The sequence below is a fragment of the Oryctolagus cuniculus genome, chromosome 8 (genome assembly GCF_964237555.1).
Source record: "Oryctolagus cuniculus chromosome 8, mOryCun1.1, whole genome shotgun sequence".
Classification (NCBI taxonomy): domain Eukaryota; kingdom Metazoa; phylum Chordata; class Mammalia; order Lagomorpha; family Leporidae; genus Oryctolagus; species Oryctolagus cuniculus.
Window position 1 is genome coordinate 116,274,846 of NC_091439.1, and position 27,442 is coordinate 116,302,287.

The following is a 27,442-nucleotide window of genomic DNA, read 5'->3' on the forward strand; positions in this document are numbered from 1 at the left end:
AGGTGGTGCATCTGAGCATCGTGTACAGGAAAGAATGTCCCCAACAAGTCGTCATGGAGCTCAGGCTGCATCTTTGTTTCCCCATGCTGGGGGCCTGGAGAATTCTGCCTGTCGTTTTACGTGGTGCATGCCACTTCTACTATTACAAGCTCTTAAAAATATCTTCAGAGGCAGACATTTTGCTTGATACATTAAATTTTAGGTCAGATACCTGTGTTCCATGCTGGATTCCTGGGCTTGACACCTGCCTGCAGGTGCTGCCTGCTGATCCCTGTTCCTCCCTGTTCTCGTAGACTCTGGCAGGCAGTGGTGGTGCCCAAGTGGCCAGGTTCCTGGGTATGGGAGACCCGAATTAGGTTTCTGGCCTCCAGCCTCGGCCTTGCCCAACCCCAGCTGTTGAGAGGACTTGGGGAGTATATGACTGGATGTTATCACACAGACTCTTACCCCACCCCCACTTCCCACCTCCCAAATAAATTAAATTTTCAAATGTAAAAAGTGGTGCACTGCTGACTTTTGATAGGTAGGTAGATCAATTTAGTCAAATATGGGGCTTCCAATTTTATGTAGTATGTGTTTTTGTTTTATAGTTTTTTAGAAACAATGAACCAAATGGTAATATAATTTTGATATAAATATCACTGGTTTTCAGTCCATGTATTTGCATGTTTTTTCACTTCTGCCTCAAGTTTAATGTACAAGAATCTTGACCATAAATTGTCATTTTTGTCTTGGCCAGACTGCATTTTCAGTTACCCTCACTCTCACTCAAACACTGATCACAGATTTCGTATAATTGCACAAAGTGGGCATACAACACATTTTAGTTAGATGAATTAAGTCCTCCAAAGAATTTCATCCTGTGAAATAAAAGCGACTTTATAAAATCGTCGCTAGCAGTCAGTATTACTGTCAGTGAAGCAGGTTGCGGCAGATGACTGTCTGCTCCTTGTACACAAGGTAGGAGCCCAGCAATTCTCAAGTCACCAGAGAAGAGAGTTGGGAGCCGATGCATTAGAAGCACCAGCTGAGTCACCTGCTCAGAATTTGTGGAAAATAAAAAGAGAAAAATGTGCTGAACAGGAAAAGCATCACAACACCCATAGTCTGCAAAGTGTGAAGAAGAATCCTGCCTGTCTGGTGTTCTGGAAGCAAACTGAGCTAACTCAGATTGAGTAAACCAGTTGACTCTGTAGCCTGTGATTCTGGAATGCATCTTCGGTACCTTTGAGTCATTCTGTACGTCTTTTCAAAGTACGTGAAAATATATTATATTTCCATTTCTGACAATATCCATCTGCTACTATGCATTGTTTTAAAAAACATTTATTTAAAAGAGATACAGAGAAGGCGAGGCAGAGGGACTGACCTGAGCAGTGTTGTGTGAGACAGTGGAAGAGCAACGCCCTGTGTGTTTCATAGTTACAAATCTTTATTCTGTACCTCATCAAATATCTGAGCTAGGGACAAAATATATGAGTTGGACTGAATTTTAGCTCAATATAAAAATTAATGCTGCAAAGAAATGGAAAGGGCTTCTTTGTAAAAGAGTAACTTTCCATTTACCTTTGGGATGTGAGCTGAGGGATAGAGAACCTGTGGAGCAAGACCTCACCGAGGCCAAGGCTTGCCAAGCTAGACACCAGGACCCCCGGGAGCTGCGGGACATTTAGCAAAGTCAGATGCAAACACGGACCATGGACTGATTGGCACATTTTTACCAACCCTCGGTGTATGTGGACGTTCATAGTAGTACAGTTTCCTTAAAACTGATAGAGGATTCTTCTAGTTTAGGAATTATATATTCCAATAAATGAATCCTAAAATTACAACTGAAGTCCTATGATTTTTCTTCAGACTTGAAATAAAGAAACTTTTTTAAAAAATATTTAAGTGGTAGAGTTACGGGGGGGGGGGGGGACAGAAAGGTCCTTCACCTGCTGGTTCATTCTGTAAATGGCCAAAATGGCCACAGCTGGGCTGATATGGAGCCAGGAGCTTCTTCTGGGTCTCCCACATAGGCACAGGGGTCCAAGTACTTGGGCCATCCTCCACTTCCCTCCCAGGCCATAGCACACAAACGGCAGCCTGGACACAAACTGGTTCATATAGGATGCCAGCACCACAAGCAGAGGCTTCGCCTACTACGCCACAATGCCAGACCCAGGAAACAATTCTAATATCACGTGCAATGCTACAATTTGATGACTTTTGTAATAATGAATTTCATCAACATATTTGTAATGTGAATATTACAAATCCCTGGGTACCCCCACAAATCACCAACAAATAATGAAGGAGGCATGGTAATATTGTGTTTTCTGTTTACCATGAAATAATATCAAAGACAGCTGTTTTCTACATTTTCTTATGCAAGCAATCAATGGTACTCACTTATGTGGGGAGCCACAAAATGTATGGTGAAAGGAGTAAGAAAACATACTTATGGTAATTTATTTTACCGATAGATATACATTCCTAAATTTAATTTTGAAGATAGTTGAAAACAAAGCTCATGAATTATTTAAAATTTTGCAATATAAAATTTTCCAAGCAAGAAATTCATTGAAACTCTACTGTATTTATGTTGTGTGTATGTGTTTGTGCATGTATACGTGTGTGTATAGATTAGATAGAAAAATAAATATAAATTCCCACAATTTCATTGATTTTCTTATTGAGGGACCAACAGTGGCAAGTAGTCTGGAAATGGCCTGTTTAATTTCTAGTTTCCCGTCTGTTAGTGCAGTCCTGAAGTTTTACCCTGACACCCCTGAACTGAAGTCACCATTTAGTAGATGTACACATGACACACACCTGCACTCAAATACACATATAATGTACATTAACATGTGCATTCACGTGTTTTAGCCTGAAGTGACCTGATGCTAATAGCTGAAAGATCGGCTTTTCCCACAACTCAAATTTCGTCACCTCAGAGACTTTCCAAATTTAAACCGGGTCCCCACCACTGCCACCCATGCATGTCCATGTGTCCAAATGCCTCTGTCTTCACTTTGCTCCTCTTCCTCCCTTAGAATTTAACTTTCAGGAGAACCAGTGCCACCACTTAATCCCCAGTGCACAGAAAGATTACCAAATAAATATTTATTGAATAAATGCATCTATTTTACTTGTAAAATTCAGTAGCATCAGATTAACATTCCATTGTGGAGCCATATAATGATTAAGGGATCAAATCAACAGGAAGATATAACGATTATCAATGTAGATGCACCTAATTACAAAGCACCAGTTTATTTAAAAGATATATTAAGGGACTTAAAGGGAGACTTAGACTCTAATACAATAGTACTGGGGGGCCGGCGCCGTGGCTCACTAGGCTCATCCTCCACCTTGTGGCGCAGGCACACCGTGTTCTAGTCCCGGTCGGGGGTGCTGGATTCTGTCCCAGTTGCTCCTCTTCCAGTCCAGCTCTCTGCTGTGGCCAGGGAGTGCAGTGGAGGATGGCCAAAGTATTTGGGCCCTGCACCCCATGGGAGACCAGGAGGAGCACCTGGCTCCTGCCATCAGATCAGCGTGGTGCGCCGGCTTCAGCGCGTCAGCCACGGCGGCCGTTGGAGGGTGAACCAATGGCAAAAGAAGACCTTTCTCTCTGTCTCTCTCTCTCACTGTCCACTCTGCCTGTCAAAAAAAAAAAAAAATAGTACTGGGGGACTTCAATACTGCACTCTCAGAAATAAACAAATCAACCGGACAGAAGATCAACAAGGAAACAGTAGATTTAAACCTTTCACAGCTTAGATGATGTAAGCCATATGATCACAAGCCTATTGGTTGAACAGTGGGTGCTAACATAGTTGTATTTTTGAATCTCTCCTTTTCCTTTACTTGTGAATTGTTGCAAAGGATGAAATGAAAGTATGTGTAAAGCATTTGGCTTTGTAGCTAAATCCAAATATGCTGTATTGGTGAGAAAGCTTAGGTTTAGTCCAAGAGCATCTGGGTCAAACGTGATGGCCAAACTGGCATCTCAGAGGTGCTAGTCCAGGGCAGAAACATGTCTTCCTCTTTGATGGGAAAGAGTTTCTGAGGATCGGAGTAAACTGGCAAGTTGGCCCATGCCTCAGTAGAAGGAGTCACACCTGTACATGCAGGGTCACCTGCTGTGCAAATTTGCAGGGTAAGATCTCAGGTAAGACAAAGGAGGAGGTGGCCCCAAGAGTCATTCCAAAGTAAGGCTCTTAAAAGTCTTGTGTTCTAGGAATCCCAGGTTTCCATGAATCCCTGTGCTTCTTGGAGATGTCAGTCCTACCTACACATGTATCTTATTAGCACTGACTTGACTGCTAATAACCTATTATGAACAGCTAGCTTCCCTTTCGCATAACGTTTTCTCCACATGCCTATGCCATCTAAGGGGCTTCATGAAGTACTTCAATGCATCTGTATGTTTGAATCCTTAAAAAAAAAAAGCCCAGATTAGCCAAATGGCAAAGCAGATGTTCAAAAACAGCGAGGCTGAAGGAGGTGACTAAAATGCCAGATAGTGTGTTGCTGTCCCTGTCACCGCAATCTCCGTGAAAGCTGTCATGCACCAGCATTCTGCTGGAGAACAATTTGTGCAAAAGTGAAGTTGTATTTTTTAACAGTAAGAATCCCTACTGCACTGAACAAAAAGGCATTCAGTAAGTTGTTGGCTTTGTGAAGTTAGTAAAAATGATAGAGGAAATGTATTCATAAAATCCTATCAAAAGGCAATTTGTCATTTCTGCTATTCACAGCACGTTGTATCATAGCAATAGTTTTTAATTAGGACATATAATTGATTGGTTTTCAAAGACAAAAAGAAGCATAGGTTCACGCTAATGCTAAAGTACTATTGCAATCCAAGCTAGCTCAGCCTCACCTACAGGAGGGGCCTTCAGAATCTTCATGGAAAAAAGACATTAAAAGATGTTTAGTTTGATGTGAGTGTTTTTGGAATATATGCATAGTTATTTTACTATATGCATTTTTGTGCACATATTGAAAACCTTTCCACTGCATGGATTTCAAACATTTTTGCACCAAAATACACACCTTTTAACTCTGTTTTCCAGGAACATTTTGAAGTATCCTCTTGGAGTGATCACATAAACCTCATGGTGTTGTCTACTCCATGATTGCTACAAAAACAGTGTAATGTTGCTACAGGCGCACACAGCTCTATGTGTGTGCTTCACCATGATAGCATCTAGGTGCATTTTTTGGCCTAGATGTATTTTCTGTGAATCCCCCTGGAGTTCTGTGAAGCCTAATAATAGTGCCGCCTCATGTGGACATTGGGTCTTTAAAGTTAAGTTAAAATGAGGTCATTTGTGTATGCCATAATCCAATGTGACTGGTTTCCTTTAGAAAAGAAGGCTAGGGGGCCAGCGCCATGGCTCACTTGGTTAATCCTCCACCTACAGCGCCAGCATCCGATATGGGCACTGAGTTCTAGTCCTGGTTGCTCCTCTTCCAGTCCAGCTCTCTGCTGTGGCTTGGGAGTGCAGTGGAGGATGGCCCAAGTGCTTGGGCCCTGCACCCTATGGGAGACCAGGAGAAGCACCTGGCTCCTGGCTTTGGATCGGCGTAGCACTGGTCGTGGTGGCCATTTGGGAGGTGAACCAATAGAAGGAAGACCTTTCTCTCTCTCTCTCTCTCTCTCTCTCTCTCTCTCTCTCTCTCTCCCCCCCCCCCATCTATAACTCTACCTGTTAAATAAAAAATAATAATAAAATAAGGCTAAGGTGCAGACACTCACAGAGGGCCAACTGCAAGTGGGTGGATCCCTGCTGCCCCGTAGGAGACTGGAGTGAGTGCCCAGCTCTCAGTACTGACCTTGTCCAGCACGAGCTACTGTACGAATGGGGACTAACCCTTCATAACCCTTCAGACGCAGGCGTCCTCTCTCCCCCCCCCCCACCTCTCTCCACCTCCACCCCATGCCTCAACCTCTCCCTTGCTCCTGCATAGAGTAGGGTTTTCTCACAATTGCCAGAACATTCCACAGACCTTTGCATTTCTAGTAAGGTTTGGAAACTGCCTTGTCAATCATGTAACTCGCTATTTGTAGCGTTATTTTGGAGGCTGACCGTGCTTTTCTAAGTGCCCCTCTGCCATGCGGGCTCGAATCCTGTTTCAGCTGTTCAGCTTAGAGTTGCAGGGGCACAGCTCCTCACTCAGCTCTTCATTACTGCAACTAGAACTCCTGAGAGGAGCCACCTAGGGAGGCAAGAGGGCTCGTCACTTATTATGGCTTGTGGTTTTGGAGGTTCACACAGTAGGGAGGGTCAACTGGTTTATAAAACCAGTTCTCTCACAAGTCCCTTCCTAGGGCAAGCCCCTCATGACCTAAAGACCACCATTAGGCCAACTACCAGTTGAGGTCATTGCATCAGGTTCACATCCTTAATCAGTCAACTGTTAACATAATACACCGAGGGCAGGCATTTGGCCTGGGACTGAGACTCTGGTTGGGAACCCCACATCCACTGCGTACCTGGATCCAGTCCTGGTTGCAGCTCCTGATTCCTCCTGCTGACATATACCATGGGAGGCACCAGGTGGCTTGTCAGGTGGCTGGATCTCAGCTACCCTCAGGAGACATCTGGACTGTGTTCTTGGCTCCCAGCTTCAGCCTAGCCCAAGGCTATCCATTTTGAGCATTTGAAGGAATAAATCAGCAGATGGGGCATTTCTGTTTCTTTTTCTATTTTTATCAGTTAAGTAAATTTTTAAACATAGTGAAAAAGACTTTAGAGTTTAGATGTCTGTGTGAAGTGAAGAGTTTAGATGTCTGTGGGGAGTGAAGTCCTGTTGCAACCGGAGCAGTAACCACTTGGGATGCAACCACGGTGCATGCCGCTTCAATTTGTCTCAGCTCCTCCAGTGGCTGAATATAGCTCTAGCCTGGGGCTCAGATGTAGAAATGAGGAATGCTTGCAATCTAATTTTCTGGTGCTGTGGAAAACCTTCAGCTATCCGGTGAGAAGATATTTCTGAGAGTTAAGTAACTTGTTTTCTGGAATTGTTGATCAATATTCTGTTTGACCATAGATTATAAAACTGATACAAATATTTTTTTACTTGCATGACCATACCTTCATTTTTATTTATGATACAGAGTGAGAATCTGTCCCATACCAGCTACCTGCCTATCTGTACAGGGTAAAAATACCCTTACCTAGTCACCAGGAAGTGACTGACTTGACTCAAAGCAACTAATTAAGTGCATGATATTAGTTGTGATTTTCCTTACAGAACTTAATTTTATTTGTTTATTGCCAATTTTAGTGCATTAAGATATACTGGAAAATAAAGGACTACTTTAGTCAATTCACATTGAAAGGGTTAAAATTTAAATACATCTTCAGTTGAGTTTGTGAAGAACTTTCTAAAAAGTAAAGGATCAAGATATTCAGGTTACAAAATTAGGGAAGTACATTTTATTGGGTTTTTGCACTGATTTCATTTCCTCTTGGAGGTGTGCTAATCTGTTTAATTTGTAAATTAGACTCATAATTAGACCAAGTTTATTGCAGAAACTTCTTATAGAGTGGATGTGTTAACTTGGAGTAGATCAGATTTCATGTAGTAAAAGTGAATTAAATACACTTCAAAGACATAGCTTCTGCACCACCACTTTTCTCAGAACCTCCATTCTATTTCTTCCCTCCAGGGCAAGACATGGTTTAAAATTGATGTGGAAATCATGATTCCCTCTGCACCTGCCCTAAAACGCCCCTACCTGAACCACAGCTTAGAGGTTTCTGCTTTGGCACAACGTTGTCTTGAAAAAGAAAAATCTTTAAGAATTATTGATTTATTTACTTATTTTCCCCCCCAAAGAAACTTTTTTATTTAAGGAACACAAACTTCATGAATTTCAGAAGTACAACTTTAGAAATACAGTGATTCTTCCCATCATACCAGCCCTTCCACACCTCCTCCTCCTCCCTCTCTCATTCCCAGTCCCATTCTCCACTAAGATCCATTTTTTATTAACTTTATACATAGAAGAGCAACTCTATTCTAAGATTTCAACAATTTACACAAATACAAAACAAAACCTGTTCTTCAACAGTTGGGACAAGGGCCGTTCAAAGTCATTGCATCCTGAAGTTAATTTCACTTCTTTTTTTTTTGAAACTAAACTTTAAAGAAGCACCCAAGATGGATGCATCTTTTGTGAGCACTAAGACATAAGTATAATACAACTCTCTGAGGACAGAGGTCCTGCATGGGAAGTTAGTGCACAGTGACTCCTGTTAATTTAAGGATTGACACTCTTATGTATGACATCAGTGATCATCCAAGGCTCTTGACATGAGCTTCCTGGGTAGGCTATGGAAGCCTTTTGAACCACAAACTCCATCAGTATTTAGACAAGGCCATAGCAAAGTAGAAATTCTCTCCTCCCTCCAGAGAAAAGTACATCCTTCTTTGATGAATTCTTCCCACTGGGGACTGACCCACCAAGGTCCTTCAGGTAGGACATTTTTTGCCATAGTATCTTTGCTTTCCATGCATGAAATGCTCTCATTGGCTTTTCAGCCACCAGAATGCCTTAAGTGCTGATTCGAAGGTTAGAGTGCTATTTAAAGGGATTGTGATTCTGAGTCAGATGTGTGGACTGCTTCCCATGTTGGAGCATTCACTCCTTTTTAATTCTATCTGTTATTATTACCAGACACATTAATTGTTAATGATCACATTAACAATTAAGATGGTATTTTAACCAACCAGCTTATGGGAATTTGGGGTCCCCTGGCAAGTTTTTACATGGTACCATTAAAAGTAAGACCTGGCCGGCGCCGCAGCTCGCTAGGCTAATCCTCTGCCTTGTGGCACTGGCACACCGGGTTCTAGTCCCAGTCGGGTCATTGTGTTCATCTGGGGAGTGAACCAGTAGAATGGAAGACCTCTCTTTCTCTCTGGCTCTATTTCTCTCTGTAACTCTGTCTGTCAAATAAATAAAATAACTCTTAAAAAGAAGAAATACCCCCTATGCATCTGTCTACCCGTCAGCTGTGTCCATGTGTTTTCAACGTCTATCAGTAGACTCACCTGTCACGATCCCCCAGTGCTCCTGGCATTCCCAGATGTCTTCCCATGACTTTCCCACTTCCTCTTCTGGAGCAGACCCTGGTTTATGCTTTGGGGGTATGTTAGGACTGAGGGTGGCTGGTGCCGTGGCTCAATAGGATAATCCTCTGCCTGCAGTGCCGGCACTGTGGGTTCTGGGTTCTAGTCCTGGTTGGGGCACCAGATTCTGTCCCGGTTGCCCCTCTTCCAGGCCAGCTCTCTGCTGTGGTCCGGGAGTACAGTGGAGGATGGCCCAAGTGCTTGGGCCCTGCACCCCATGGGAGACCAGGAAAAGCACCTGGCTCCTGGCTTCTGATCAGCGGGGTGCGCTGGCCGTGGCGGCCATTGGAGGGTGAACCAACGGCAAAGGAAGACTTTCTCTCTGTCTCTCTCTCTCTTACTGTCCACTCTGCCTGTCCAAAAAAAAAAAAAGTAAGTCCTTAGGAATACATGCAGAACTTTACAGCTTTGCAGTTACAAACTTCATGCACTCCATAATTACAGCTTTAGGAACATGGTGATTTCTTCCCACTGTGCCCGCCCTCCCACCAATACCCCCAACCTGTCTTCCTCCTCTCTCTCTTATTCCCTCTATTTTTTTACTGCGAAGCTATTGGAACTCAGAAGAGTTTGATAAAGTAGCAGGATATAAAATCATACACAAAAATCAACAGCCTTTGTATACACAGAAAATGCCATCGTGGAACAAGAACTTCTAAGATCAATCCCATTCATGATAGCCTCAAAAAAATAAAAAGTACCTGGTAATAAATTTAACCAAGGTTTACAAAGATCTCTATGATGAGAGAAATTAAAACATTAAAGTAATAGAAGAAAATTTAAAAAATAGAAAAATGTTCCATGTTCATGGATTGGAAGAATCAATATCATCAAAATGTCCATTCCCCCTAAGCAATTTATAGATTCAATGTGATACCAACCAAATACCAAGGACATTCTCAGATATAGAAAAGATGATGCCGAAATTCATATGGAAACACAGGAGACCCTGAACAGCCAAAGAAATCTTATACAACAAAAGCAAACCCAGAGGCATCACAATGCCAGATTTCAAAATATACTATAAGGCAATTATAATTGAAACAATACTGGTACAAAAACAGATGGATAGACCAATGGAACAGAATAGAAATGCCAGAAATCAATCCAAGCATCTACAACCTGCTTATATTTGACAAAAGAGCTAAAATCAGTTCCTGGAGCATGGACAGTCTTTGCAACAAATGGTGCTGGGAAAACTGGATTTCCACATGAAGAAGCATGAACCAAGACCCCTACCTTACACTTTACACAAACATCCACTCAAAATGGATTAAAGACCTAAATTTATGACCTGATACTGTTAAATTATTAGAGAACATTGAGGAAACCCTACAGGACTTTAGCACAGGCAAAAATGTCTTGGAAAAGATCCCAGAGGCACAAGCAATCAAAGCCAAAATTAACAAATGCGATTACATCAAAATGTGAAGCTTCTGTACTGCAAAAGAAAAACTCAGGAAAGTGAAGAGGCAACTGACAGAATGGGAGAAATTGCAAACTATTCAACTGAAAAATGGTTAATAACCAGAATATACAAAGAGATCAAGAAAGTCAACAACAATGAAACAACCCAGTGAAGAAATGGGCAAAGGACTTAAACAGACATTTTTCAAAAGAAGAAATCCAAATGGCTAACAGACACATGAAAAAATGTTCAGGATCCCTAGCCATCAGGGAAATGCAAATCAAAACCACAGTGAAGTTTCACCTCACCCCAATTACAATGGCTTTCATACAGAAACCAACAAACAAAAAATGCTGGAGAAGATGTGGGGGAAAGGGTACCTTTAATCTACTATTGGTGGGAATGTAGACTGATACAGCCATTGTGGAAGACAATATGAAGATAGCTTAGAAATCTGAACATAGACCTACCATATGAGTCAGCCATTCCACTTCTGGGAATTTACCCAAGGGAAAGGAAATCAGCATATGAAAGAGTTGCCTGTACCCCATGTTTAGTGCAGCTCAATTCACAATAGCTGACATCAAATCAATCCAAATACCCATGGACTGAAGACTGGATAAAGAAAGTATGGGCTATGTGCACTATGGAATACTACACAGAAGTTAAAAAAAATGAAACCAAATCATTTACAACAAAATGGATTAATCTGAAAAACATCATCCTTAATGAAATAAGCCAGTCCTAAAAGACACACAGAGATTTTTCATTTGTTGCAATTCCTAAAATGACTGTAACAGCAGGGCCAGGCTAGACCAAAGCCAAGAACCAGGAATTCTATCCTATCTCCCACAAGGCTTTCACATGGTCAGGTACTTGGGCCATCTTCTGCCTTACAAGGCATGTTAGCAGGGAGTGGAATGGAAGTAGAGTAGCTGAGACTGAAAGGGACATGCCATTATGGGATGTTGGAGTAGCAGCAGCAGCTTAACCCACTGTACCACATTTGCAGCCCTCCTGAAAAAATACATTTGCCTTCAGATGCTGGCCACCTCTGCAAGGACATGAATGTCTCCTCCGATATTCCTCGAGTGGGATCCCCAACCTGTCAGGCTGCACTCAAGTATTACAGGTTCAGTCATCCTGTCAGTGTCACCCTGTGAAATAGGAGCAAAGAACCCCATTATTGCAGATCTTTGAAGAATGGCCCCTAACGCATAATGAGAAGAGAATCCTTAATAAACTGAGAATCATGTGGTTAATAAAAAATGCAAATATTTCAGAGCATGGGAGATGATTTTTGCATAGGCAAATTACAAAAATGTTGTTTGCAAAACTGAGAAAAGAGGCAGCTATTGTGGCACAGAGGGTTAAACCACCAATTACAATGCCCGTATCCCATATCTGAGTGCCTGGTTTGAGCCCCAGCTACTCTGTGCCTCAAACTTCCTGCTCATGCACCAGAGAGGCAATGAATGATGGGGAAGTACTTGAGACCGTGCACCAATATGGAGAACATGATGGAGTTCTTGGCTTCTGGCTTCAGCCAACAGATGGAAGATCTGTCTTTCCTTCTCTTTGTGCCACACTGTCTTCCATGTAAATAAATCCTGGAAAACAGGAAAAAATCAACAATGGGGGGAGATTCCAAAAATAAATGCTAGTGATACAACAAATGTAATAGACTCCTAGGCCATGATTCACATCTCGGACTCATTGTACCAAGAAAGAGTATAGAAGGAACACATTGTCACAGGACTCCTAGAAAATCAATGGAAGAGGGGCTGAACTGTGGCATAGCAGGTAAGGCTGCCGTGCTGGCATCCATTATGGGCACCAGTTCGAGTTTCAGCTGCTACTCTTCTGATCTAGTGTTCTGCTATGCCCTGGGAAAACAGTGGATGATGGCCCAAGCCCTTGTGCCCCTGTGCCCAAGTGGGAGACCTAGAAGAAGGTCCTGGCTCCCAGATTCAGATCAGCCCAGCCCCAGCCATGGCAGCCATTTGGGGAGTGAACCAGTGGATAGAAGAGTTCTCTCTCTCTCTGCCTCTGCCTCTCTATAACTGCCTTTCAAGTAAATAAATAAATTAATCTTAGAAAAGAAAATCAATGGAAGAAATGGAACACTCTTGTAGAAGAACCCTCATAGGAACCACTTTACCCAAAGTTACCCAAACCCTGAGTTGAAGATGTCTCCTCTGGTGCTGACTTGTAGTAGGGATTTCCCGAGCCTTCCACAGCCCATCCAGTACATGGGTCAGATTCCCTGTGAAAGCAGGGTAGATTCACTCATTGTACACAATGTTGCCCTCAGTCCTTTTTTTTTTTTTTTTTTTTTTTGACAGGCAGAGTGGACAGTGAGAGACAGAGAGAAAGGTCTTTCTTGCCAGGTGCCTCTCCTGGTCTCCCATGCAGGTACAGGGCCCAAGCACTTGGGCCATCCTCCACTGCACTCCCGGAACACAGCAGGGACCCGGACTGGAAGAGGGGGAACCGGGACAGAATCTGGTGCCCCAACCAGGACTAGAACCCACAGTGCCGGCACTGCAGGCAGAGGATTATCCTATTGAGCCACGGCACCAGCCACCCTCAGTCCTAACATACCCCCAAAGCATAAACCAGGGTCTGCTCCAGAAGAGGAAGTGGGAAAGTCATGGGAAGACATCTGGGAATGCCAGGAGCACTGGGGGATCGTGACAGGTGAGTCTACTGATAGACGTTGAAAACACATGGACACAGCTGACGGGTAGACAGATGCATAGGGGGTATTTCTTCTTTTTAAGAGTTATTTTATTTATTTGACAGACAGAGTTACAGAGAGAAATAGAGCCAGAGAGAAAGAGAGGTCTTCCATTCTACTGGTTCACTCCCCAAATGAACACAATGACCAGAGCTGAGCTGATCTGAAGCCAGAAGCCAGGAGCCAGGAGCTTCCAGGTGCAGGGGCCCAAGGACTTGAGCCATCTTCTACTGCTTTCCCAGGCCATAGCAGAGAGCTGGATAAGAAGTGGAGCAGCCAGGGCTCGAACCGGTGCCCATATGGGATGCCACTGTTGTAGGCTAGGGCTTTAACCCGCTGTGCCACAATGCCGGCCCCGGATATTTCTTTTTTTTTATGATTTCATTTATTTACTTGAAAGTCAGAATTGCAGAGAGCCAGATAGAGGTCTTTCATCCACTGGTTCACCCTCCAAACTGCCACAGCAGCAGGAGCTGAGCTGATCCGAAGCCAGGAGTCAGGAACGTGCTCCAGGTCTCCCACGTTGGTACAGGGGCCCAAGGACTTGGGCTATCTTCCACTACTTTCCCAGACCATAGCAGAGAGCTGGATCAGAAGAGGAGCAGCCGGGACTCGACTGCTGGCACTCGGATGCTGGCACTGCAGGTGGTGTCTTTACCCACTTTGCCACAGCATCAGCCCATTCATAGCAGGGTATTTCAAAAAGATCACAGAAAATACATTCTGAAAAATATAGGCATGGATTTTAAAAATAATTTGCACCAAAGTAAGCTTATATTTTAATTTTTTCAAACCTTTTGAAGTACTTGCTATCCACCTCCAAGCATAATAACGCAGTAGAAAAATCAAAAGTGCCTACAAACCTGGGAAAAACAAAAAGAAATAGAAGAAAAAATCAATGTCTAATGTTTCTCAGTAGTGACCAACCTTTAATTACTGCAGAAATAGTTACATGTTTAAATCAGTAATTTAGAAGTGATATTATACATACAATATATAAAAATTATGGATTGAAAGAAACATAGGAAATCAATGGTAATTCTTAAACTCAATACATAATAAAACAAGTATAAATATGTTTATAACTGAAGTCCTTCTCAAAGTTTCATGGTACTGACGCCATGGCTCACTTGGCTAATCCTCCGCCTGCGGCGCCAGCACCCCGGGTTCTAGTCCTGGTTGAGGTGCTGGGTACTAGTCCCAGTCGCTCCTCTTCCAGTCCAGCTCTCTGCTGTGGCCTGGGAAGGCAGTGGAGGATGGACCAGGTTCTTGGGCCCTACACCTGCATGGGAGACCAGGAGGAAGCACCTGGCTCCTGACTTAGAATCGGCGCAGCGCCGGCCGTGGAGGCCATTAGGGGAGTGAACCAATGGAAGGAAGACCTTTCTCTCTCTCTCTCTCTCTCTCTCTCTCTCGAACTCTGCCTATCAAAAAAAATAAAAGTTTTATGGTAAAGAAATATGTGTATGAACCTGTTTGTTTTCTCTTAAATGAGCCATTCTTTTCCACATTTACTAAGGGAAAAGAATGATGGCTGGCCACATTTTTGAAGTCATACACCTATTGCCACCACAGGTCTCATATAAACCCAGTCTGTAGACAAGGCAACCTCAAGTACCATGATTAGTTACAGACAATGAGAGGGAGAGACAGGTCTTCCATCCACTGAGTCACTCCCCAAGTGGCTACAATGGCTGGAGCTGAGCCAATCCAAATCAGGAGCCAGCAGCTTCCTCCAGGTCTCCCACTTGGGTGCAGGGACCCAAGTACTTGGGCCATCTTCTGCTTTCCCAAGTCACAGCAGAGAGCTGGATCAGAAGAGGCACAGGCAGGACTCGAACCAGCACCCATTTGGGATGCCAGAGGCACAGGCAGAGGATTAACTTACTGCGCCACAGTTCCGACCCCCTGTGATTAGTTTCTGCTACAATTGTTCCATGCTGGGGCCGGAGCTGTGGCGTAGCGGGTAAAGCTGTCGCCTGCAGTGCCAGCATCCCATATGGGCACTGGTTCCAGTCCCGGCTGCTCCACTTCTGATCCAGCTCTCTGCTATGGCCTGGAAAGGCAGTACAGGATGGCCCAAGTCTTTGGGCCACTGCACCTGCCTGGGAAGACCCAGAGGAAGCACCTGGCTCCTGGCTTAGGATCAGCTCAGCTCTGGCCATTGCAGCCAATTAGAGAGTGAACCAGCAGATGGAAAACCTCTCTTTCTCACTCTCTTTCTCTCGTTCCCTCCTTCTCTCTCTGTATAATTCTGACTTTCAAATAAATAATCTTAAAAAAAAACATTGTTCCATGCCAGCTGTCATAAAGAAGATACCTGTTGTATTTTAGAGACGTTACTATTCAAATTTTCATCAAATTGTTGGAAAACAAATTTGTCGCCACACAGGGCAGATAAGAAAAAGAACTTCTTCATTAAAAAGAATTATGAATATAAACGAGGAAAATGTTTTGTTACAGCAAAACTATGATTGCATTTATATATAATAAGTGGTTTTATGATACACATTATGGCACAATTAAAATATGAAAAATGAATTATTTTTGTCATCTATCTGAAAGGCAGAGGGATAGAGAAATTTTAATCTGCTTGTTCACTCAGGCTAAGTCTGGCTGAGGCCAGGAAGTCCATCCAGGGTTTCCATCTGGGTATCAGGGACCCGACCACTTGAGCTGTCATCTGTTGTCTCTCTGTGTGTACATTATGAGGAAGCTGAATTGGAAGCAGAGGAACTAGGTCTTTTTTTTAAGGTTTATTATTTTAAAGTCTGTTACAGAAAGATAAGGGAGAGGCAGAAGAGGAGAGAGAGAGAGAGATCTTCCTTCCACTGGTTCATGCCCTAAATGGCTGCAACAGCCAGGGCTGGCCCAAGCCCAAGCCAGCAGCTTCCTCCTGGTCTCCCACGCTGGTGCAGTTGCCCAAGCACTTGGGCCATCCTCCACTGCTTTCCCAGGCACTGTAGCAGGGAGCTGGATCACAAGTGGAGCAGCTGGGACTCAACCCAGTGCCAACATGGGATGCTGACACTACCGATGGCAGCTTAACCTGCTGTGCCACAGTGCTGGCCCCAGGAACCAGGTCTTGAACCAGCACTCTGTCAAGTGGTACCAGTTTTCCAAGTGGGGCTTTGACTCCCTGTGACACAACACCTATCCTTGTAATAAATTATTTTAAGTTGTAAACAAATGCTCTTCTGTGTAAAATTGCATAGATACTTTCAATAATAATTTTACATATGGAAATCCAAAACAAGAAATAAACAAAAATCAATGTGGTAATGATGACATGAAAATATTGTCAATGTGTTTCATAAAGATTGGACTTTGTTGATTATGATGTCTGATAAATTACTGCAATTATGTACTTTCCTAATTTCTGTCTTAAGAGCCAAAATTGACCATTTGACACGTTCCCTCTGTGGGAAGTTGTCTTTGAAAACACCACAAACATTCAGACAAACGAAATCCAATTCACAGTCCTCACTGTTATGCTATTGGTTTAGTAGCTGACACTTTAAATATAAAACATTGTATAGGCTCCGCAATTATCTATACACATGTGACAGAATATTTCACAGAAGGAAAACATACTCAGCCGTTTGTATTACATTTGCGATATGGCTTTTCTTCCTGAATTCTCCAAACACATTTCTGCTTTTGTTTGTAACTGTGCAAATTGAATGGTATATTATCTTTAAGAAAAGGTGGACATTATAACTGGACAGATGGAAAATTACAAACGAATCCTCCTTCAGTTTGCAGCAGCCTCAGTGTGTGAGCCCTGTTCTTGCTTCCTCTTGAAACACAGCTGTGCATCTGCAGCATTCGGGGGGGAGGGGGGGGACCTGAGTCTCAGTCTTCGTGTGAGCACTTGAAGTGGCACACTCCTTCAAACACAAGTTGTGGTTTTGTGCTCCGTGTTGGATTGCTGTAAGACGGAAACAAGGGGAGTGGGCATGGGTCCTCGCAGGTCAGATGCCCACGTTCCACATAAAAATGCTTGGCTTTGATGACTCAGCTTCCTGCCAGTGAAGACAGTGGCAGGCAGCGGTGATGGCTGAGGTCTGGCTGTTGAGGGCGGTTGGTGTGTGAACCACTGGGTGGGAGTGCTCTCACTCTGCCTGCCCCAGTCCCTCTCAAAAGGAGGAGAAAAATGCAAGTAACACTGTGAGTAGGGAAATGTGGATAAGTATTTAGGATAAAAGAACAAGATCTCACTCCTGGTTTGTAGCTGTAACTTCTGATTAAGAAAATTTGGAGAAATATTTTAAAATGATTCCATTGAGAAAATGTAATAAGAGACTACATAACTGTTTTAAGTGAGTTTATACTGTGAATTATCATCAAGTAACCTCAATTTGATTGATAGTTAAAAACTTACGAAAACAATCCAATGTTTTCAGAAATAAGAGAAATCAGGGAAAGGGAAGTAACTCAAGATCTCACTTGATGGGGTGTGCATAGCTGTATGCATTTCCTTCATTTTCAGGCTTTGGGTCATGTCAGCCCTCAGGGACTGGAGCTGTCACCCTCACACAATAGAGGGTCTGCATGCAGCACCCTCGGGATTACTAAGGCGCCCATGCCAGGGGATAAGCAGTCCAGGAGCACAGATGAAAATCACTGGTAAATGGCAAGAGACCTGGCAAGATGTGTGACCTCCCCACATCCGGATCCTCCGATTGGTTTAAGTGGTTTCGATGTTTGTGGTTGCTGACTCCTGTGACTTTATTGCAAGGAAGCTATGCTGCATTGGCGGAAACAGCAGGCGCCTTCGTGAAATACAATGGTAGCTTTTCACGTCATCACTGTGTGTGAAGAGAGCCTAGGTTGTCTGAGAACCGGGTTGGAAAACCTCTTAGTTTTGATATTAAACACATTAGCATTCTAAACACACTCTTCTCAGGGAGTAATTTTAATTTGTCATCAGCTCATTTCGAGGAAAAGCCTGTACGCATAGCAAGGAAAGGGAGAATAACAGAACATTTGGGATGTTCCATCCCTGGAGTGAGCACAGAGGAGGATTAAAATAACATGTTCCTCTTGATGTCTGTTCTATAAAATTTACTTTACTTTTAACCATCTTTATTGTGGATTTCAGCCTCCTTATATATCTATAAGGAATTCCTGGATCTTTTCTTATGGAATTTTAGTGTGGTCTTGGCCATTGTTAGGGCAGTTCCAAGAATCATGTGTCTGCATCTTGAAGACCAGCTTGAGAGTGCTGTTAAGAATTCCAGGAGACAGATGGAGCTGATAGAAATACAGCATGTGTAGCCCTCAGGGGCAGCTCCCCCGAGGAAAAGAAATAACAAATAACAGTTTTCACACAAAACTTTATTTCATTTAACTTCCCACATACTTCTTTGAAAAAATAAATTTACTCATCAATGCATAAACTCCAAATAATTTTAATTTCTTTGCAATTATGAAAACATTTGTGAAATAATGTTAATATTTAGTCCTAGATACCAGTATATATTCAGATTTCATGATCTTTTTAAATAGATTGATTTATTGGAAAGACAGAGCTAGAGGGAAGGAGAGAGAGAAATATTCCATCTGCTGGTTCACTCCCTAAATAGAGGGAAGTGGCTGGAGCTGAGCTGATCCAACGTGAGGAGCCAGGAGCTTCTTCCAGGTCTCCCAAGTGGAGGCAGAGGCCCAAGCAGTTGGGCCATTTCTGTAGCTTTCTCAGGTGCATTAGCAGGAGGCTAGATCAGAAGTGGAGCCCCAGGACTGGAACCTGCACCCATATGGTATCAGGGGCTGCAAGCTGCAGCTTTACCTGCTACAGCACAGCACCAACGCCCATGACCTTTTTCCTGATGGACTCAGAACCCAGGCCCTGATTTCTACAAAACTACATTAGAGACAGTGGGGAAAAATGTTTCATCAGGGAAACATGATCCTGTATTTCATAAAAACTCCCCTTGAAAGAACATGGGGGCACAGAATCTTGGGAAACATGAGGAAATATGGATTCTAGCAACACAGTGAGGAGATCTTAAGAGTACCCAATAAATTTATTTCATCTTTATTTTATTTAAGGTATACAAATTTTATGTATTTCCTATATACAGATGTGGGAACATAATGATACTTCCAACCCTCCCCCCAACTCTTCTCCAGTCCTTCCTCCTCCTTCCTCTCCTATTCCCACTCTTAATTTTTACAAAAATTTATTTTTGGTTTACTTTATGATCAATAATTAACCCTACACTAAGTAAAGAGTTCAACAAATAGTATAAAGAAAATAACACTGTTCCTCAATAGTAGAGACAAGAGCTGTAAACAATCATCAAATCTCAAAATGTCCATTTCACTCCCATGCATTACATTTTAGGTACTCTATTAGTTACCACAGATTAGTGAAAACATATGGTATTTGTCTTGTTGGGACTGACTTATTTCACTAACTATATTGACTTCCAATTACATCCATTTTGTTGCAAAAGACAGGGTTTTATTTTATTTTTTTTTTACCTCTGAGTAGTATTCCATTGTGTGTGTGTGTGTATATATGTCTATACACAGAGTAATTTTTTTGTTCAGTCTGCAGATGATGGGAATCTGAGTTGATTCCATATCTTAGCTGTTGCAAACTGAGCTGAAATAAACATGGGTACAGCTCACTCTTTAATATGCTGATATAATTTTATTTGAGTAGATTTTGGGATTGCTTAGTCATGTGGTAGGTCTATAATCAGATTTCTGAGGTTTCTCCATATTGTCTTCCACAATGGCTTCAATAGTTTGCATTCCCACCCACGGTGGACTGGGGTACCTTTCTCCCCCACATCCTCATCACCAGTTGGTATTTGCTTATTTCTGTATGAGACCCATTCTAACTGGGGTGAGGTGAAACCTCATTGTGGTTTTGATTTGTGTTTTCCTGATGGCTAGTGATGCTGAGCGTGTTTTCAAGTATCTGTTGACCATTTGGATTTCATCTTTTGAAAAAATGCCTGTTCAAGTCCTCTGCCCATTTCTTAACTGGATTGTCTGTTTTGTTGCTAGTGAGTTTTCTGAGCTCTTCATAGATTCTGGATATTAATCCCTTATCAGTTGCATAGTTTGAAAATAGTTTCTCCCATCTGATCGGTTGCCTTTCACTTTGCTGATTGTACTTTGCAGTGCAGAAGCTTCTCAGCTTGATGTGATCCAATTTGTCAATTTTAGCATTGAATGCCTGTGATTCTGGGGTCTTTTCCAAGAAGGCTTTGCTTATGCCAATGTCTTGCAGAGTATCCCTGATGTTGTCTAATAATTGATGATATTAGGTCATAGATTTAGGTCCTTGATCTATCTTCAGGCATATTTGTAAAGTATAAAATATGGGTCTTGTTTCATACTTCTGCATGTGGAAACCTAGTTTTTGCAACACCATTTGTTGAAGAGACTGTCCTTGTTCCAGGGGTAGATTTTAGCTCCTTTGTCAAAGATAAGTTGAATCTGTTCCATTGGTCTGTAAGTCTATTTTCTGCCAAAACCAGGCTACTTTGATTACCACTGCCCTGTAATATGCGTTGAGTTCTGGTTCTGTGATGCCTCCAGCTGTGTGTGTGTGTGTGTGTGTGTGTGTGTGTGTGTGTGTGACAAAAGACTGCTTCAGCTATTTGTGGTCTCTTGTGTTTCCATATGAATTTTAGCATCATTTTCTAGATCTGAGAAAAATATCATTCATATTTTGAATGGTATTGCATTGAGTCTCTAAATTGATTTAGGTAGTATAGGCATTTTGATGATATTAATTCTTACAATCCATAAACACAGAAGATTTTTCCCAGTTTTTGTGTCTTCTACTTTTTAAATGTTTTGTGATTTCCATGGTAGAGATTTTTGACATCCTTTGTTAAATTTATTCCAATACATATAATTTTTGTAGTTATTGTGAATGATATTGATCATAGAACTTCTTTCTCAGTCATGGCATTGTCTGTGTATATAAATGCTATTGATTTTTGTGTGTTAATTTTCTATCCTGCCACTTTACCAAACTACGTTATGAGTTCCAATAGTCTCTTTGGGGACTCTTTTGGTTCTTCTGTTTTTAGAATCATGTCATTGGCAAATAGGAATAATTAGATTTCTTCATTTACAATTTGTATACCTTTGATTACTTTTTCTTGCTAGTGGCTAAAATTCCCAGGACTATATTGAATAGCAATGGTGAGAATCAGCATCCTTGTATGATTCTGGATCTTAGGGGAAATGCTTCCAACTTCCCCCCACTCAATATGATTCTGGCTATGGGTTCATCATAAATTGCATTGATTGTGTTAAGGGATGTTCCTTCTGCACTCGGTTTGCTTAAGGTTTTCATCATGAAATGATGTTGTATTTTATCATGCTTTCTCTGCATCTGTTGAGATGACCAATGGTTTTTCTTCTTCAGTTTGTTGTGATGTGTACAATGATTATTTGAGAATGTTGAACCATCTCTGTGTACTAGAGATAAATCCCATTTGGTCCAGGTGAATGATCTTTCTGATGTGTTGTTGGATTCTATTAGTATTCTGTTGAGGATTTTTACATCTGTGTTCATGAGGGAAATTGGTCTATGGTTCACTTTCTCTGTTAGAACATTTTCTGATTTAGGAATTAAGGTAATGATGGCTTCATGGAAGGTGTTTTAGAGAATCCTCTCCCTTTCAACTGTTTTAAATAGCTTGAGAAGAATTGGAATTAGTTCTTCTTTAAATGTCTGGTAGAATTCATCAGTGAAGCCATCTGGTCCTGGGGTTTTCTTTTTTGGAAAGATCTTTATTGCTGATTCAGTCTCATCTTGATTATTGGTCTCTTTAGGTTTTCTATGGCTCATGATTCAATTTTGGTAGATTGCATGTGTCTAAGAATACATGAATTGCTTCGAGATTTTCCAGTTTGTTGGCATACTCTTTGTAGTGATTCCTAATGATTCTTTTTCTCTCTGTGGTCTCTGTTAGATATTCTTTGCCATCTCTTATTCTATTGATTTTGGTCTTCTCTCTCTTTTTTTTGTTAGTTGGACCAATGGTGTCTCTATTTTGGTTATTTTTTTCATAAAGCCAGCTCTTCAGTGCATTGACATTTTGTACTGTTTTTTTGGTTTCAATCACGTTTATTCTATAATTTTAATTATTTCTTTACTCTAATTTTGGGTTTGGCTTGTTGTTTTTCCTAGGTCCCTGTGATGAATTGATATCTCATTTATTTGGTGCCTTTGTAATTTCTTGATGTAGGCACCAATTGCTATAAGCTTGTTTATGTTTTGCTGTTGAAGTTTGAGTAAAATGTGTCATGGTGAAGATCTTTCCTGGTAATATCTATAAGGAGCTCTGTGTGCCTCATGTACATGGATGTCCCTTTCTTTCTCTAAATTATGGAAGTTTTCTGTAGTTATTTCACTGAATAGCCCTTCTAATCCATTCTCTCCTTCTGGGCCATTTGATAGTATCTAAAACTCTTTTGAATTTTTCTAATTACTACTTCTCCTCCTCCTCCTCCTCCCCCTCCCCCACTTCTTCCTCCTCCTTCTCTCCTTCGTCCCCTTCTTCTCCTTTCTTCTTCGACTAAAATCTCCAGATTTATCTTCCTTCTTGGATATTCTTTCTTCTGTTTCACCAAGTCTGTTGTTAAAGCTTTCCATTGTATTTTAATTGACATATTGAATTCTTCATTTCTAATATTTTGTTTTGATTTCTCTTCAAGAATCTCAATTTCAGGTTAAAAATTTTCACCTATGTTTTGTATGGATTTCTTTCACTTGTGAATTTCCTTCTCATTGCTTCTGAGTAACCCTATGATTACTCTTTTGAATTCTTTTGCAGACATTTCTTCAGTCTCTTCATCTTCGCATTCTAATACTTAAATGTTGTGTTCCTTTGGGGGGATTATGGTGTCTTCCTTATTCTTGTTTCCTAAGTTTCTGTGTTTATTTTTAGATATTTGTGGAAATACTTGTTGGTTTTATCCTCTGATGTCTTTTATGTTTTAACTATGCCTCTGTGGCTTAGTGGCATGTCTGTTCTTTCAGTGAATACCCAGAGGTGTGAGCTGGGTATGGCCAGGGAGCTCTGGTCATTGTTCCAGGGTGGGGTGAGTATAGAGGTGACACCCTACTTGGGCATGATATATCTCCTTTTGCTAGCAGGGGGAGTATATGATCACCTCTGTTGGTGTAATCACACCCTCACCTCTTCTCTTCCAAGGTGATCCATGTCCAGGTGTTAGTCCATAGTAGGCGCAATACTCATCTGCACTGCTGCATGAAGAGCACAAAGGATCTTGCAGTCCTCAGTGTGAGTGTGGATCCCGCTGCAGTGACTGACCCCAGGCAATCAGGGAGCTCTGAGCATGTGGAGCCAAACACAGTGATTTCCCAGAGACCCAGCTACAGCCTGCTCCCTCTTGTGCAGTCATTCTCACAGTCTCGGCACACAAGGCTCTCACAGTCATGGGGTACACAGGATCTGCTCTGCCCTGCTTGCCTGTCATATCCAAGAGAGGTGGAGATGTTTCCAGAGCCAGCTACCTGTGGGTGCTCTGCCTAGATGATTTGAGCCCTGGTGCCTATGGTATGTTGAGAGGCTGGGGGTCAATTCACAGTACTACATGGGTGTGCAGTTCCCTGTCCAACTTCCCAGCCAGACTCAAAGTTAGTGGGAATGCAAATTGTGTTCTCTGGGAAAATCCCTGGATCACAAGCATGCACGAGAGCCACCGACCACAGCCCCTACTCATTTCACAACAGTGCCTTCTCCCTGCTGGTTTCTGGGTAGCCCAAGAACCTTTGCACTCAGTATAGATGTCAGAATGGCTCCTACTCCCTGCCTGTTGCTGGGTGTGTGCGCAAGAGCTGTTGTTGCCGCTACTGCTATCAAGATGGCATCTTGTCTCTACCAGTAACTGGACATGCACACAAGAGCTGCCACAGCTACTACTTATGTCCATAATGGTTCTTGCCCTCAGCCAGTGCTGGGTGCTGTTATGGGAGAAATGGAGAGCAGGAAAGCTGTCCCTTCTTTTCACTGGGTTAACAGGTACCCTGTCTGCCTTAGGGCTCCAGGGTGGACTCAAAGATGGTGTAGTCTGCCAGGCTCTTTATCCAGCTGTGTCACCACTGGTACAGGCTACTGCGATTCGATCTCGCCTTGCTGTCCAAAGCTGGTGCTTTCTCTGTCTCTTGGCTGCTGGGGTCATGTGTTGGGTCCATGCTCCTCCTTGCTGCGAGTCCTCACCTTCCACAGAGATCCACAGTGTCCCTCTTTTGTAGAATTTCTGCTGCAGTTTTCTTTCTCTCTGCTGAAAATATACTTCCTCCACATTTTTTCGTTTTCCCCTGGACTAAAGCAGTATACCCTTCCCCAGTTCTGCCAGTTTGTTCACTGCTGTGCAGGTCTATTAATCTCGAGGTTGTGTGCTTTTAAAACAATTGTTGTATTTGAACAAACACAAAAGTGAGCAGATTTTGGAGGGATTTTCAAACTCATACTTATTTCTCTGTGACCTGAAAATGAACTCCTAGGCACTTTGAAATTGGCCAGTGTAGATAATTAAATTACTATTTTTATCAAGTTTTTTTTTTTTTTTCAAACTCCTACTCCTCAGCAAAACTTACGGAGGTCCTTCTGCTTGCCAGGGATTGTTTGAAGCCCTAAAGATGTAAAAGTCTTCAAACCAGCATGGTGCTCACTTACACAGAGCTCAGAGAAAATGCCTTGTGTTGAAAGTGTCTGAAAAGCTGGTGTGTAGTTAGATACTGGCTCTAGTCTCATGTGAGGAGAGCCAGGGAAACAGCTGTGCACTGAGATGCAAGGGACTCGTGCTGATTAACCAGGCAAGCTGAGGTGGGCTCTTTCTTACGTGACTGTTGAGTTTGTCTTTTCTCTGTAAGTGTGATTTCTTGTATAAAATTTCTCATTTTATATGATATTTCCTCCATTTCATTGTTAGGCTTGGTGGAAGGGAAATTCTAAAATATGGACTAAAATAAAATTATAGAAATTACTCTTCTTTTGAAAACTGAGGAGGTGAGTTGATTGCCAGAAGTCATCTCAAATCATTATTAGCAGGAATGGATCTAGAATCCAGTTGTCCTGGTGAAAAGGAAAATTAGCATACAAACAAAAACATGAAGGAAACATATTTTCCTTAAACAGAATTTTTGTTTTAAGAAGAAAAGTCTCAAAGTTCTCAACAGGTCTGTTTAGATAGATGCTTCCAAATCAATAATTCCCAACTTGATTACTATTCTTGGCTATTCAGCGCTCATACAGGTTTTGGAAAATCTTATTCAATATCTCTATATTGGAGATATCACATAATTGCACTTTATAGTAACAATTCTAAGTAATAATACAGAAGCAGCTGATTAAAATTATTTGAGAGAAAGAGTTACATACAGAGAGGGAGAGACAGAGAGAAAGGTGTTCCATCTGCAGGTTTACTCCCCAAATAACCACCACTGCTGGAGCTGAGCCAGTACGAAGCCAGGAGCCAAGAGCTTCTTCCAGGCCTTCCAAGCAGGTGCTGAGACGCTACCACTTGGGCAGTCTTCCCAGGCGGTAAGCAGAGAGCTGAATCAGAAGAGGAGCAGCCAGGATATGAACTGGTGTCCATATGGGATGCCGGCATTGCAGGCTGAGGTTTAGGCTACTACACTACAGCACCAGCCCCATAAACTGAATTTTTCAACTCAATGCTATGCCGTAGAACACCCTTTGCTTTTTGTTTATTCTAAACCTTTTATCCAGTACTTGTGTCAATTATTAATCTAATGTCTTGAGGTTACAGCAAGGAAAAAAAGTGTACAATTTCCTATCCTCATGCAATTTTGTTCTAATGGAGCAAGGAGTGTACGAGACACACAAGTAAGGACAGAAGCATGGTGACAAGGGCTCTGCCGAGAACCTGAATTCATAGCTGAAATGGGTGTTGACCTCTCCCAATCTGGCTCTTTTAGATGGGTTGGCTGTGGAAAGCTTCTCTGAGGGTGTGACATTTAGACCAACTTCCGAGCAACAGGAAGAACAGAGGCGTGCAAAGATCACTGCAAATATTTGAATACAAACTCCGAGGAAACGAATAAACCTGTGTAGGAAACAGAGAGAAGACCAGTGGTGGTTGATCAGTGGGCAAGCTGGAAGCTGCTGCAAGGGGGGTTGTGATGTGAATGTAGCCTTAGACAAAATCTCATGGGGCTTTCTCACCCAGAGTGAAGGATTTGGATTTTACCTAGATGCATTGGGAAGGAAATGGAGTCACACTGATATTAGCAAGGTCTTTCTGGTTCAAATGGGGGAAACATTGCAGGAAAGCAAAAGCAAAGGAGAGGAGACCAGTAAGTAATGCCCACAAAATGGTCCACAGAAAGATGAAGGCATGGAATACAAGAAAGAAAGGAACTAAAGCTACAAGGGAAGAGATGATGGAGAGACTAGGACTTTACTAGGAGAGGTGATGGAGCTGAGGTTGGGGTAGAAGATATGATAAAGACTAAAGTAGGTTGCAAGAGGTTTTGGAAACTGTGCTTGGGACAGAATAAATATTATATTAAGCAGTGAATTTTTGCTAGTTTTCCATAATGAAATATGTAAGGGAGGCTCATCACCAGGGAAGGGAGTTGATTTTGGCTCACGGTTCTGGAAATTCAAAGTCTACAGGTGCCATCTGGTGACAGTTTTCCTGCTGGCAGACTCCTGAGGCAGCACAGAGAGTCACATGGCAGGAGGCCAACAGTCCCGCTCGGCTGCGTCTGGTCTCCATTTCCACCTTGTAAAGACACCAGGTTCAGTCACTGCAGCTCCACCATATTAAATCCAGGCCCCTTCCAAGGGCCCCACTTCTGCATACTATAGAAACATTGTTTTTCTTACCATTAATACATGATTTTGAGGGTTAAATTCCCATATGATTCAATGGGGCAAATTGTCTTCACACCACAGCAGATGGAGATGGAGACCAACCTTGAGACAGAAGAGATGGGAGGAAATGGATACATGTTTTACAGGGAGTCAGTTAGACATGAAAGACAGGAGGGGGTGGGAGGAGATGCATCAAGGGTAATTATTGGGAAACACTGATAGCATCAGGTTCTTTTTCTGTGTCCCTATGATTTGTTGTTTTTTATTTTATTTTTTTCCTCTTGTATTCCAAGTTGTAGGCTGTTGGAATAT

General features: G+C 42.2%; 1 protein-coding gene across 2 annotated transcripts in view; it reads left to right on the forward strand.

The window, feature by feature from the left end:
• CSMD1 (CUB and Sushi multiple domains 1) overlaps positions 1–27,442 on the forward strand; it is a 2,053,194-nt gene that overhangs the window by 1,156,523 nt on the left and 869,229 nt on the right. The window lies entirely within an intron of this gene.